Source organism: Eucyclogobius newberryi, unplaced genomic scaffold (genome assembly GCF_026437365.1).
Source record: "Eucyclogobius newberryi isolate DKJ021-1_F unplaced genomic scaffold, fEucNew1.0.hap1 SCAF_3, whole genome shotgun sequence".
Lineage (NCBI taxonomy): Eukaryota > Metazoa > Chordata > Actinopteri > Gobiiformes > Gobiidae > Eucyclogobius > Eucyclogobius newberryi.
Window position 1 is genome coordinate 17,979,750 of NW_027315945.1, and position 11,233 is coordinate 17,990,982.

The window sequence follows — 11,233 nt, forward strand, 5'->3', positions numbered from 1 at the left end:
CTAAAAAGGACCCTGAAACTGATTAAACTGTGTTCCTTTTGCTACAATGCACTTGATTCCTGCAAAGCATCAGCATTGACATATTTACAGACAATTTAAATGTTAAACTGAAAGAACATTCCTAATCTCTGTTGTAATTAACATGCAGAGAGTATATCTGTGGCTCTACCGCTCTTCTCTCCTGTGCGTTTCTACTTTTTCCGGTCTGTGACTCACTCGCATCACGGAGAGGAAACCAGTGACACATCAAACCCCAAAACTTTGACGAGAAGACGCCTGTGAGGATAACCAATTAATTCGATTTTTTTTTCAAAGAGCTAATTTGCAATTCGACTTTGGCCAAAGATTTACCAAAGCACATCAACCAGGAGAGAGGCTGTGGATGATGCAACAACTTGGACAGATAATACAGTTTAACAAAATTCTGTCAACAAGATCCAGACTAAGCTTTTATCTTGTGTCGTGTGACAAAATCTCACTGGCATTAACTGTCCTAAATGTGCTCCAGATGTTAGATTAAAACTATGTTGATTTAGTAGAATTATTTAGTTGTTTTTATCTGACTGAATTACTAAGACATTACATATGTACCTTGATGTTTGTTGGTAAATTGGTCACAAATTTTAGTGCATATTCAGAAAAATAAGTAAGAATTCAATACAATAATAATCACAATCAAACTACAATTGCAATCACAAAGACGGAGTTCTGAAAACGACATATGTCACTGATTTATTCTATGTTGAACCGTCTAATGCTGTAGTTTAGGCCTTTGCACACATGTTCTGAAATGTAGCAGTTCATAATTCAACCTTCTCAAATATCAATGCTTCTGTTAGAGGTGTTTAAAATCCACATTGTGTGAACTGTGCCATCATTTGAAAATATAAATCTCAAATCTACTGTCAATGTTTTCAATGTGTAGATTATAGAATAAGATGAAACTTGGTAAAATGTAAAAAAAAACAAATCTGTAGTGTTTGTACAATCCCTTCTAACGAGAACCAACCAGTGACATACACAGAATTACAAACACTTATATATATATATATATACGCTGTAGATGTGTCTCTGTTGCCTCTATTCCACTCATGTTTATCACAGGAGGAAGAGGCCGTATAAACGTGTGCGTGTGATGCTGATCCATAGAGATGCAGGCGACAGGATGAAAGAGTCGGAGGAAACGATGCTTCTCACTCACACCTTGTGGCGGTTGAGGCGTGCAGGTTTGACACGTTCCCAGGTAACGGAACTGATGTTGACAATGTGCGCTCAGTGCCTTGTGTTTTAGGAGGTGTTAAAGAGATGTTTGGTTTTGTGGAGGATCTTTTTAAAGTAAGACGTTTGATATTTTGGGTTGATTAGTTGTGAATAAAGGTGAGAGTTTGGTTTGGGAATGGGCAGTATTGACAAAAATCAACATCTATTTTTCATTTATTTGAGCTTCCCGTTAATAATATTCAGGAAATATTATGTCAATCCAACAGAATATGTGTCAAAACATGTTTTTAAACGTTTTAATTGAGTTTTGAGTATCAGACAAATGTGAAATGTCTGTTAAATCTATCACAAAAGAGCAGAAACATTGCCTTTTTATTTATTTTTTTATTAGCTATTTTTGTTGCCTTTTTTTTTTTTTTTTAACTTTAAACGATTTTAAAATTTAGCATATTCAAAACATTCACTACATTGTCTTCTCTTTTAATTCTCTTTTAAGTCTTAAACTGTTTTATGATTTCTGTCATGTCTTTGTGATTTTAATGCACGTTTTCCTTAATCCACTTTGAATTGCCTTGTGCACAAATTGTGCTCTACAAAAAAAACTTGCCTTTCCGTCATTATTGACATGTTATTATCACTGTTATCTGTATTTTACTAAATCAAACAGTGGAAAACTTCAGAACAACATCGGCCATGGTCAGGTTGAACAACTAGCCAGTCTCTGTATTGTGTTTCGGACTTTACATCTTGTAGTTTAAGGATCCAAACATCTATCACAAGTCAAAGTAAAATCCTTTTGCATACAATACGCTTCAGTCAGGTGTTAACGTTGTGACACCAAACCCCTTTATCCTCCACAGAAGTACCTGTTGTAGAAGGAGATAGTGTTGGATAAAAACTTTTGCATGTTGGCTCACACTTTTCCCTCTTCCTTGTTAATGAGTGTTTTCCATTAGACATTCCCCTGCAGTTCACAGTGTTCAGACTCTACCTGCACAGCGCCTGTTTCTGTTAGTGTTGATTAGACAAATGTATCGTGGCTCCCAGTTTAGCATGTTATATTCTTTATTATGCCTCCTTGTCATATACATATTCACAGTTATAGGAATGTGAAAAATAATGTGCTGCCGCTAATGTTATTACTAATGGATATGAAGGTGTTAAATGTTACAGATTCTACAACAGTGGCAAAAATAATTCTGCGCATTTATTGAACATTAAATCTGACCTGAAACAAAATTCCAAGTTTGTGCACGTTCATTTGGGCAGTAGAAGGAATAGGACGTCCAGGTTAGGGCTGAACAATTATTGCCATTTATGATTTACGTTTGTAGGATTACGATTTCAAACACATCCCGGAGCGTTTGGGAGAAGAGAAGACGGAACTATGAACAGTTGAGGTGGGCAATATGACGAAATGTAGATACGATTGTGAGTGTTGTTTTGAAGATGTGCAAAATTTGAATATCGAGTGTATTATTTATAGTAAAAAGAGAGCTGATTTAGTTAAGTTGTGTTGTAAATAAAGGGTACAAGTGCTATAGTTCTGCTCTTTTGTGATTCTCTTGACAGATATTTCACATTTGTCTGATAAATAAGCCTCATAACACTTTTAAATCATGTTTTATCTCATTGTTGTCCACACCTAATGAAAGTTAAACCAAACACAATCTCAACATATTTGTAGACGTCTGAATTTTCAGCAGGTTTGACACATACCGGTAACTAGACAGCCCTATTTTGTTGTTTGCAAAATAAATTGTGGTTCATTTTTTATTATTTCAGTCATTGCAGTTTGTTAATAGAGGATCGTTCAAACTACTTTGTCAATTAGATTGGATTCATCTTGCAGTCTTAGTCCGGTAAATGAAAGTAGGAAAAATGTGAATGTGTTGCACAGCCATATTTTGTTTTGAATTAATTAATTCCATAGTTTAATTACCATTTAAAGTGGCCCTGATGCCCCCGCAGCTCTGGTACATTTTAGATCAGTGCTGTCTACATGTTTTTCCTCTGTGGTGTTACAAATATCCTCTTTGTCGCTGCTGAAGATTTGTCCAAATGAAAATCACATCCAAGAGGAAAGCTGACTTTATATTCAGAGGAGGGACATTCACACCCAAGGCCAAAAACGGCTTTGAGACAGCTGCACTAGAGTCTCACAAATACACAAGGCGACAGGTGTATTTCAGAGAGGCCGGGTCAGAGCAACACACAGAGCTAGTAATGATGCACTAAATCTGATACTCATTCACTTACTATTTGTATTTCCTTTTTGCATTCGCAGTCAATCATGATCGCAGACTTCATGTGTCAGCTGTGTTCTTTTTTTTTATTGTAAATTTGGGTAATTCATGAATGTTGAACTTGAACTCAAAATGTAGTTGCACTTTTTCACATCTGACAGTAAAGAATGAGTCCATGGCCAGTTTCCCAGTGTCACAAAAAGCCCATTATTTCATTGTCACTGAACGAACCTATTTGAATGTATAGGCCCAGGGCTGTGTTAGAGTTTGTCAAGTAAATGAGAAGACTAATGGTGCATCTCCTTATCACCGGTGTTTTTCAGATGTGCTAATACATCTACTGACAGACGCTGATGTATCAACTAATTACTCCATTGCAGCCGTTAAAAAGGGGAGTGTTTAGGCGCTAAGATGAGAATCGACTTTTATTATGTGCCGTGCGTTGCCATTAGCTTTCTTTATGACAAACACAGGTACTAATTAAATAAATGGGACCATGGTCAATTTACAACATGGCTGACTTATATTTATCATGTTTTTTTGTTATAGGAAAAGGGATGTGACTTTGTCAAAGTCTCAAAAGCATTATTGCGGCTGAGAGAGCTGGGACTTTACAGACCTCCTCGATGCACTGGCCAGAAAAAAAACCAAAACTAGATTATATCAATTCATTTCATCTAAGAATTGTTTACATCCCCGTGATTCGCGCAAATAACACAGAAGTATCATTAGTTTCTGTTTAATTTTGCAGCCGCTACGTGTCGATAGATTTGACTTTAAACACTGACATGATAAATTAATTGTTATATTCTGTTTAAACATGGCTGCATATTTGGTACTCGTTAGCTCGCTAGATTGAGTTTTCTTGTCATTCAGTTTACAATATTTCCCTAATAGATGTTGATGAACTAAATCGGCATCAGGCTACTGCAGGTAATTCCCCAAATACAAGGCTAATTGTACAAACTGACAGAGAGCCAAAATGGCTGCGGTCCAGCAGTGGCAACATCTGTATGCGATCAAACCAGACCAAACACAGCAGCTTCAGAGGCACGTTACAGCCAACGTACACAGCAGTCAACGCAGCCCTAAACCGCCTTTGGAGTTTATATTACTTTGAAATATCATGCCTCTCGCAGAGGACAATACAGCAAAAATAGTGACGAAATGCTGCAGCCTAGTTTGAATTCTTCTGAACCTCAAGCTCTCTGTTATGTCTCACAATGTCACTTCAGTTCACCCTATTATACATTTCCTGCTATCTCGCTGCTTTTCTCTCTCTCTCTTGTCTCCTTTTGTTTTTGAAATGGTAAAATTCCTGCAGGGGGTGAGCGGCAGGAGCAGAGCGTAGAGACAGGAGAGCTGGGCATTGAGAAGAAGAGAAAGGCGTTTGCATGGCCCCAAGCCTAACGGGTAATAAAGTCATTAATTCAGCTGATTAAGTTGGCCTTTGGGTTAAAGAAAAATCATATCCGTCTCCCTTTGAGATGTGACTGGGGAAGCTCTGAAGAGGGAAAAGCCAGCTAATTAGTGGTGAGAACAGGAGGGGGCCATAGAGGGAGGTGGCAAAGGAAAACTGGAGGTTGCGTGTTGTTGTGTGCGTAATAGAGAAGAAAGGCGTAGTGGGGTGTAGCTAGGTGTGTCCGCTAAAACTGCTAATGAGCCTTGTCTCGGGTGAAGGCAGTGACCCGCTCATCAAAATGCCACACATCTCAAGAGTTTGCTGGTGTAAAGTTTGTCGATCTGACATAACACGTACGGAACGAGGTTTAACTTTGAACGAGGTTAAATCGCAATCCTCTTTTATGCTAATGAGACGTTTTTTGAGCTTTATATCATGTGGGGTTGTCAAAAAAATGTACACCTAGACATTAATATTAGATATTAGATACTCGTTTAAATATGTTTGAATGTTTGAAGATGTACAAACAGATAAAAACATAAATAATCATGATATAAATTACTTAAGAGAGAAGAGCGGGGATAAATCCCTTCAGTCATATGCACCGCTAAACAGAACTGCTTTTAGCCTAGATTTGAACAGTGTCAGAGTAGAGTGGTATCCCTGAAGCTCCTCCATGTTTTTAAAGTCTAATACACCTCCTTCAAGCTTGTTCCTCACTCAACTTGCAACCATCCACAGCTTTGCCGCTTTGAGGCTTCATTGTTTTGTTTTTTCAAATTCAAACTGCTCTCTACGTTTGATTTAACCATTTCTGCCTCAATTTGACTTTAATCTGTAACTGATGATCTATTTCTTTATCCACTGTCTGTTTCATGGTGTTGCGTACAGAGCAGAATGCAGCAGAGTATCTAGGTGAGTCCTCTGAACTACATGAACCATGTTTTTGTGGGTGACGGGAATAACAAGCCCTTCAAAACAGCAACTATTTCCCTCAAAGCATTTACCCGCGTACCTTTGAGCCCAACACTGCCACTTAATGATGTGAGACAACAGAGAGGGGGAGGTTTGGGTTGAATGTCACTCCGATCTGGGTTTTTAATGAGTGCGTTGGATGCAAGTGAAAGACGCACTGGGAAAAAGAGCAACAGGAGATGAAAAATATCCTGCCGCAATAATTAACAGAAAGTGTGAAACTGCTTTGGGAAAAAAAATATGTTGAAAAATGAGCTTCTTGTAAAGTGTAGACAAATGAGTTTATGGGCAGTGACTACATCCAGGATTTCAAATGTTTTTGTGATAAAAAGTGAGTTTATTGTGTATGACGTTTTTTGTTTTTTAATAACAGGTAATTGTCCAACAAGACCTAAAGTTGCAACAAAAACGTCAATGTTTCTTGGACTCAACAAAATTCTGTCTACATTTTCAAATGAACAAAAGTATTTTAAAACACGCTTCTAGAAAGAAAAAAAGGCTATATTTATTTGACATTGGTTTTCAAAATAATTCCAGCTCAACTTTAAAATGACACTAAATTCCCACAGCCGCAGTGTGTTGTGGAAGCTAATCTGCTCAGAGAAAACAGGCTCTGTCCTCCTGGGGGCGCTGTGACCTCCACCTGACCTCGGACCAGTGTTTCTACAGAGACTGGGAGCAGCAGTGGGAGGGTGGTGTTCAGTGTAGAGTGTCAGAGAGGAGACAGACAATGGCTTAAAAGTGGGATTATTTTAAGTCTTATATCGCAGTGAGGGTTATTAAGCAATTATTACTTATCACGTATTTCAAATGAGAAAGGAATATTTTTGCTCTGCAACTGAGGGGAAGTAATGGAGTGTACACGCTTTAAGATATGAAACTCTTTAAAGAGTACTTATTGAACTTTGTATTTGTTTATTTAGTATTAAACTGTAATAAGTCATTATTTAAAATTGTGTTCTTTGTAAACTGAAATATTGATTTAAAACGACTCAATGGAAACGTGCCCATTGACTTCCTGTATGAAATAGCAGAACTGAAAGCCCCCTACCTCTTCATTTCATTCTAGAACACAAATTACTTGTTTTTATTGGTGAATAAGAAGTATGTGACATTTCTGAACGTTACGGGCATCACTCAGAGTCTTTTTGAATAATTACATGTACAGAGCAGAGCACAATATAAGTTTTGTAACCTAGTGATGAGCGAATACCAATACAAATGATTAAAAGATTGTGAAAGTCCATTGTACATAATATGTCTACTTTTCAATCAGACTTTTTGTTTAACATTTTATTCATTACATATTACATATTCATTCAACTTTAGACCTGGGAGGAATAAACCAAGTCTCCATTCAGTGTAAACTCACACCGCAACCACGAGGGTCAAAGCACCCTAAAACTCACTAATGGGGCCAATTTCAGATAACGGACAAACCTGCAGTTCTTTCACAAGCCTTTAGGAGTCAGTGAAGAACATATCATTATCTGTGACTACACGATTAAGGCCAGGGATCCCAAATTGTCTTTTCATTGTGTTTGGAAACTTTGGATACATTTCAACAAGTGTACTGCATGTTTTTGTTGTTTTTTAAATCACAAAACACATGTAATTTAATAAATGAAAAATAGATACGTTAAGGCCATGTTATGGAACCAGAAAAGTTAGATAAAATGTTTTGATTGCATTGCCTGAATGTGAAACTACTTGAACTATCAGATGGTATTTTAACAATGACGGGCTGAATCTTTACAGACCAGTACAACCTTCCCAGCTGAAGTATCCATATCCCATACCAGGCGAACATAAGGACCTTGTTGGGTTGGTATCCTCCTGTCTGTCGCCGGGGTACATCTGGTCCCATGGCAAACACAGACACGCTCTTTTGTCAGAGTCCACAAAAGCAGAGAGCGAGAGAGCACCGAGAAACTTGGCTGGCCTTCTTTATAAACCATTCACTCAGCTCTCTACCTCCTGAGTCCAATGGAATAGTGTCTTCTTCAGTGCCACACAGGGACAAACATGTGCGACCTTGGTCAGTTCCAGCTATTGAAGCGGTGGTTGATCAAAAGACGAGCGGAGAGGGGAGATCGGTTGAGGAAAGAGAAGCAAAATGCAAAAGAAGAAAGTTGGACCATTTGACGAAGGCCGTAACTGGAAAATATGGAAAGAGGTGAGGGATGTGTAAGGAATATGATGTGGTTAAAGTTTAAGGTGCTGTCTGCTGCTACGATCTGGTCTAAAGGCAAAATTTGGAAATACATTTGTGAAAAAAAAAAAGGTGGTCAATATTTCAAAAAATATTTTGTTGTTTTGGAAGTATTTGAATAGCGTGTGTTCTTGTTCTAGAATTTGATTTTGTCATAATCTCAGATCCCTCTATGAGCGATTTATTGTTTTTGGAAGAACTATCTACCAAAACAAACACATTTGTTGAGGATTGACTAACTTGTCATATTCTCATAATCTCATGTTTAAAATGACCACAATCACAATTTAGAGTTGAATAATGGCACCACTTTCTGAGGCTAATGTGATTAATCTATTTAACATTTGTTTATTGATATCTTCCAGTGTTTTTCTAAGGGTGGCAAAAGAGTTGATCAAAAAAGAAATAAAACCAATTCATGTTTAATGTTTCAATTAAGGGTATAATCATATTTATGCATTTTGGGTAAATTTTACAATCTTTCTCATTTGGTGTGATAAAGACACATTTTAGCACATTTCTGATGGATTGTCATAATCGTTGTAGACTTGGACAAAATATTTTTTTTGTCTAACAGAGTTATAATACTAATAATTAGGAGCTAAATGTTGCTTTTCCTCTAAGGAATAGGTTTAATCTCTGCTTGTACAAAACACTTGTTATTCCATTTATATCAAACCATTTAAGAAGAGAGAGTTTACTGTGTTTTTGAGAAAGTCTTTAATAACCAAAACGCAATCACCAGTTACTTTTGTGTGTTTTTAAAGACATTTGATTTGAAATGACAAAAACAGAATAAATAATACATGGAAGTTAGAATGTAGGTGAAGAACATATTGTATGCAGTATATAGACCTGCTTTCAAAGGGAAGTTGTTTTGCCATCCACCCCCTCTGTCCCTGTACGAGTTTACCACGCCAATTAGGGACTTATATTTTCAGGGGACTTTTAATGCCATTTCAAAGGAAGAATTAATTAACGCTCGGCTTTAGCATTTTTACACCAATTTCACACACCTTCAGAGACAGTAATTGCTTTGGGGTGATAGAGGACAGCATCTCGGAGATATTCAAATGTTTATTTTGCTACTTGGATTAGCAGTGGTGTTCAACCAGCAGACCTATACTTATTAAATACAATTTATTTGGGGAAAACTTTAATTGAAAGAATAAAAAACTGCTTGTATGCTTCTGTATTGGTTGGCTTTTAAATGATTCCTGTTTTAGACTGGACTTACAGATTTAAGTCTTGACCTGATTGAGACTTTAAGACCCAGTTAAATGAGGTTTTTGGCCTGGTTTAATCCTGTGTTCTTTTATAATGTGCTTTTGTTTTGGTACAACTTAAAAATATTAGTTTAGGGGCAAAATAATTACGGTAATTGCCTTTTGTTATGTATTCTGTGGTTAACGAAATTAATGAAATATTTATCGTACAATAATGTGGTCATAGGGCTCAAGTAAAAGGCTAAGTTTGTCCCATTCATGGATTTCCACTTTCAGTTTATAGGCGTAATTTTCAGAACTTTGGACAATGGAAAAGGTAGAATATTTCAAATTGTTAATTGCTATGTTGTCACATTTTCACCCCACTGAAACCCATGGATACGAGCGATGAAGTCCCAGTCCCAGTTGAGTGGCGGTTCACGATTACAATGCATATCTGGATTATGCAAATATATTTAAGTATTTCTAAATGGCATTTTTGATCTACAACCTGTTTTAAACACAACACCTTGAATGTTGTAGTCCCTCTGGATTGTGCTTGCTACAGTACTACAGAGAATTAAAACAATTTCTATTAAAAACTTGAAAATGTTGGGGTTATCGCTGCTCCATGCTCCTGTGTTTGGGACAAAGACAGTCTCTAATAGGACATTTTTCAGGAATCCAATTACAGAGCTGTGTGGAGATCTGTAGATTACACTGTATCTAAGAGAAAAACAATCACACACTATCTGATTGTGATTTCGGCTGCAGCACCGTCTCGGTAATGAAGGCTCCCAGCTCTGTCTTTCCTGTACATTCAATTTGTTTCGATTTTTCAGTTCAATGTTTGAGGTATTTTGTCACATATTATTACAAATTGTGCATTGTAGGCAAACAACTCATTTTCCATTGTTTTTACAACTCCTGTGGTTTATTACAGCAATATAGAGCAGTGTATCTCTGATATGAAATCATCTTTCTTTGCACCACTGTACAGCTCAGTTCAGAATGCACCAAAATACAAGACAATTCATTACAACACCGTCTTGGGGTCATCCGTTTAAATATAACGGCACTGAGTACACACATTCAAAAAGGTTTTCAGAAATTGTTGCAGCTCCCCAAGGTGAGTCCTCAAGCAAGAAACTTAACCCGCCCCCAGTGTCTGCATACTCTGGTGTGTGAATGTGCGTGCACACACACACACACACACACACACACACACCTATTAGTACTATATAAAATGGATCGGCTGCTGTGATTTGACTTCTTTGCCATAGCATACAGAGCTCTATTCTAGATAGATACAGCAACCAGAAACTCCCGATAACACTTATGAAACTTTTTTCTTCAAACTTTACCTTTCTTAAATAAATTTCCTCTACTTTTCCATTCCTGCCCCGAACACTCATTTGACCAACCTCCACCACTCCCTCCTCCCTCTCCATTAGACCTACCACATCATTTTGCCATTGGGGATTACCGCTCCGAGCCTGAAGGGGGGGCCGTGTGCATTCGAGCGGCGTTTTTCACCTCAGTAATGAAAATATCACAGAGGGCCCAGTGGGTGGCAGTGACCTTTAGAGGGAGCTGCGTTTTCGCCTCGCTTGCTCGCTCTTTCGTAAAAAACCCGGTCCACCTCTGCATCACTCCCCCTATTCTCCCCTCTCCTCCCCCCAAACCCTAAAGCCATGCCATGGCAACCGCAGGCCTGTGGATCCATACACTGTGTAAATATTTCATCACACACTCAAAAAGTGGAATGTGGGAGAAATAATGATGTGAAGTTTGACAGAAAAGCGTGTCACAAAGATGGCTTAGCGTGATGGGCAGTATAACGTGTATTTCACGATGCCAAATGACCAGAGAACATAGCTTATTATTTTTGGTAAAATATAGAAACTTGCTAAGGCATTTATTCCAGTTACTGTGCCATTTCCATTCCGTTTCCAGGCTATGACTTTGCATA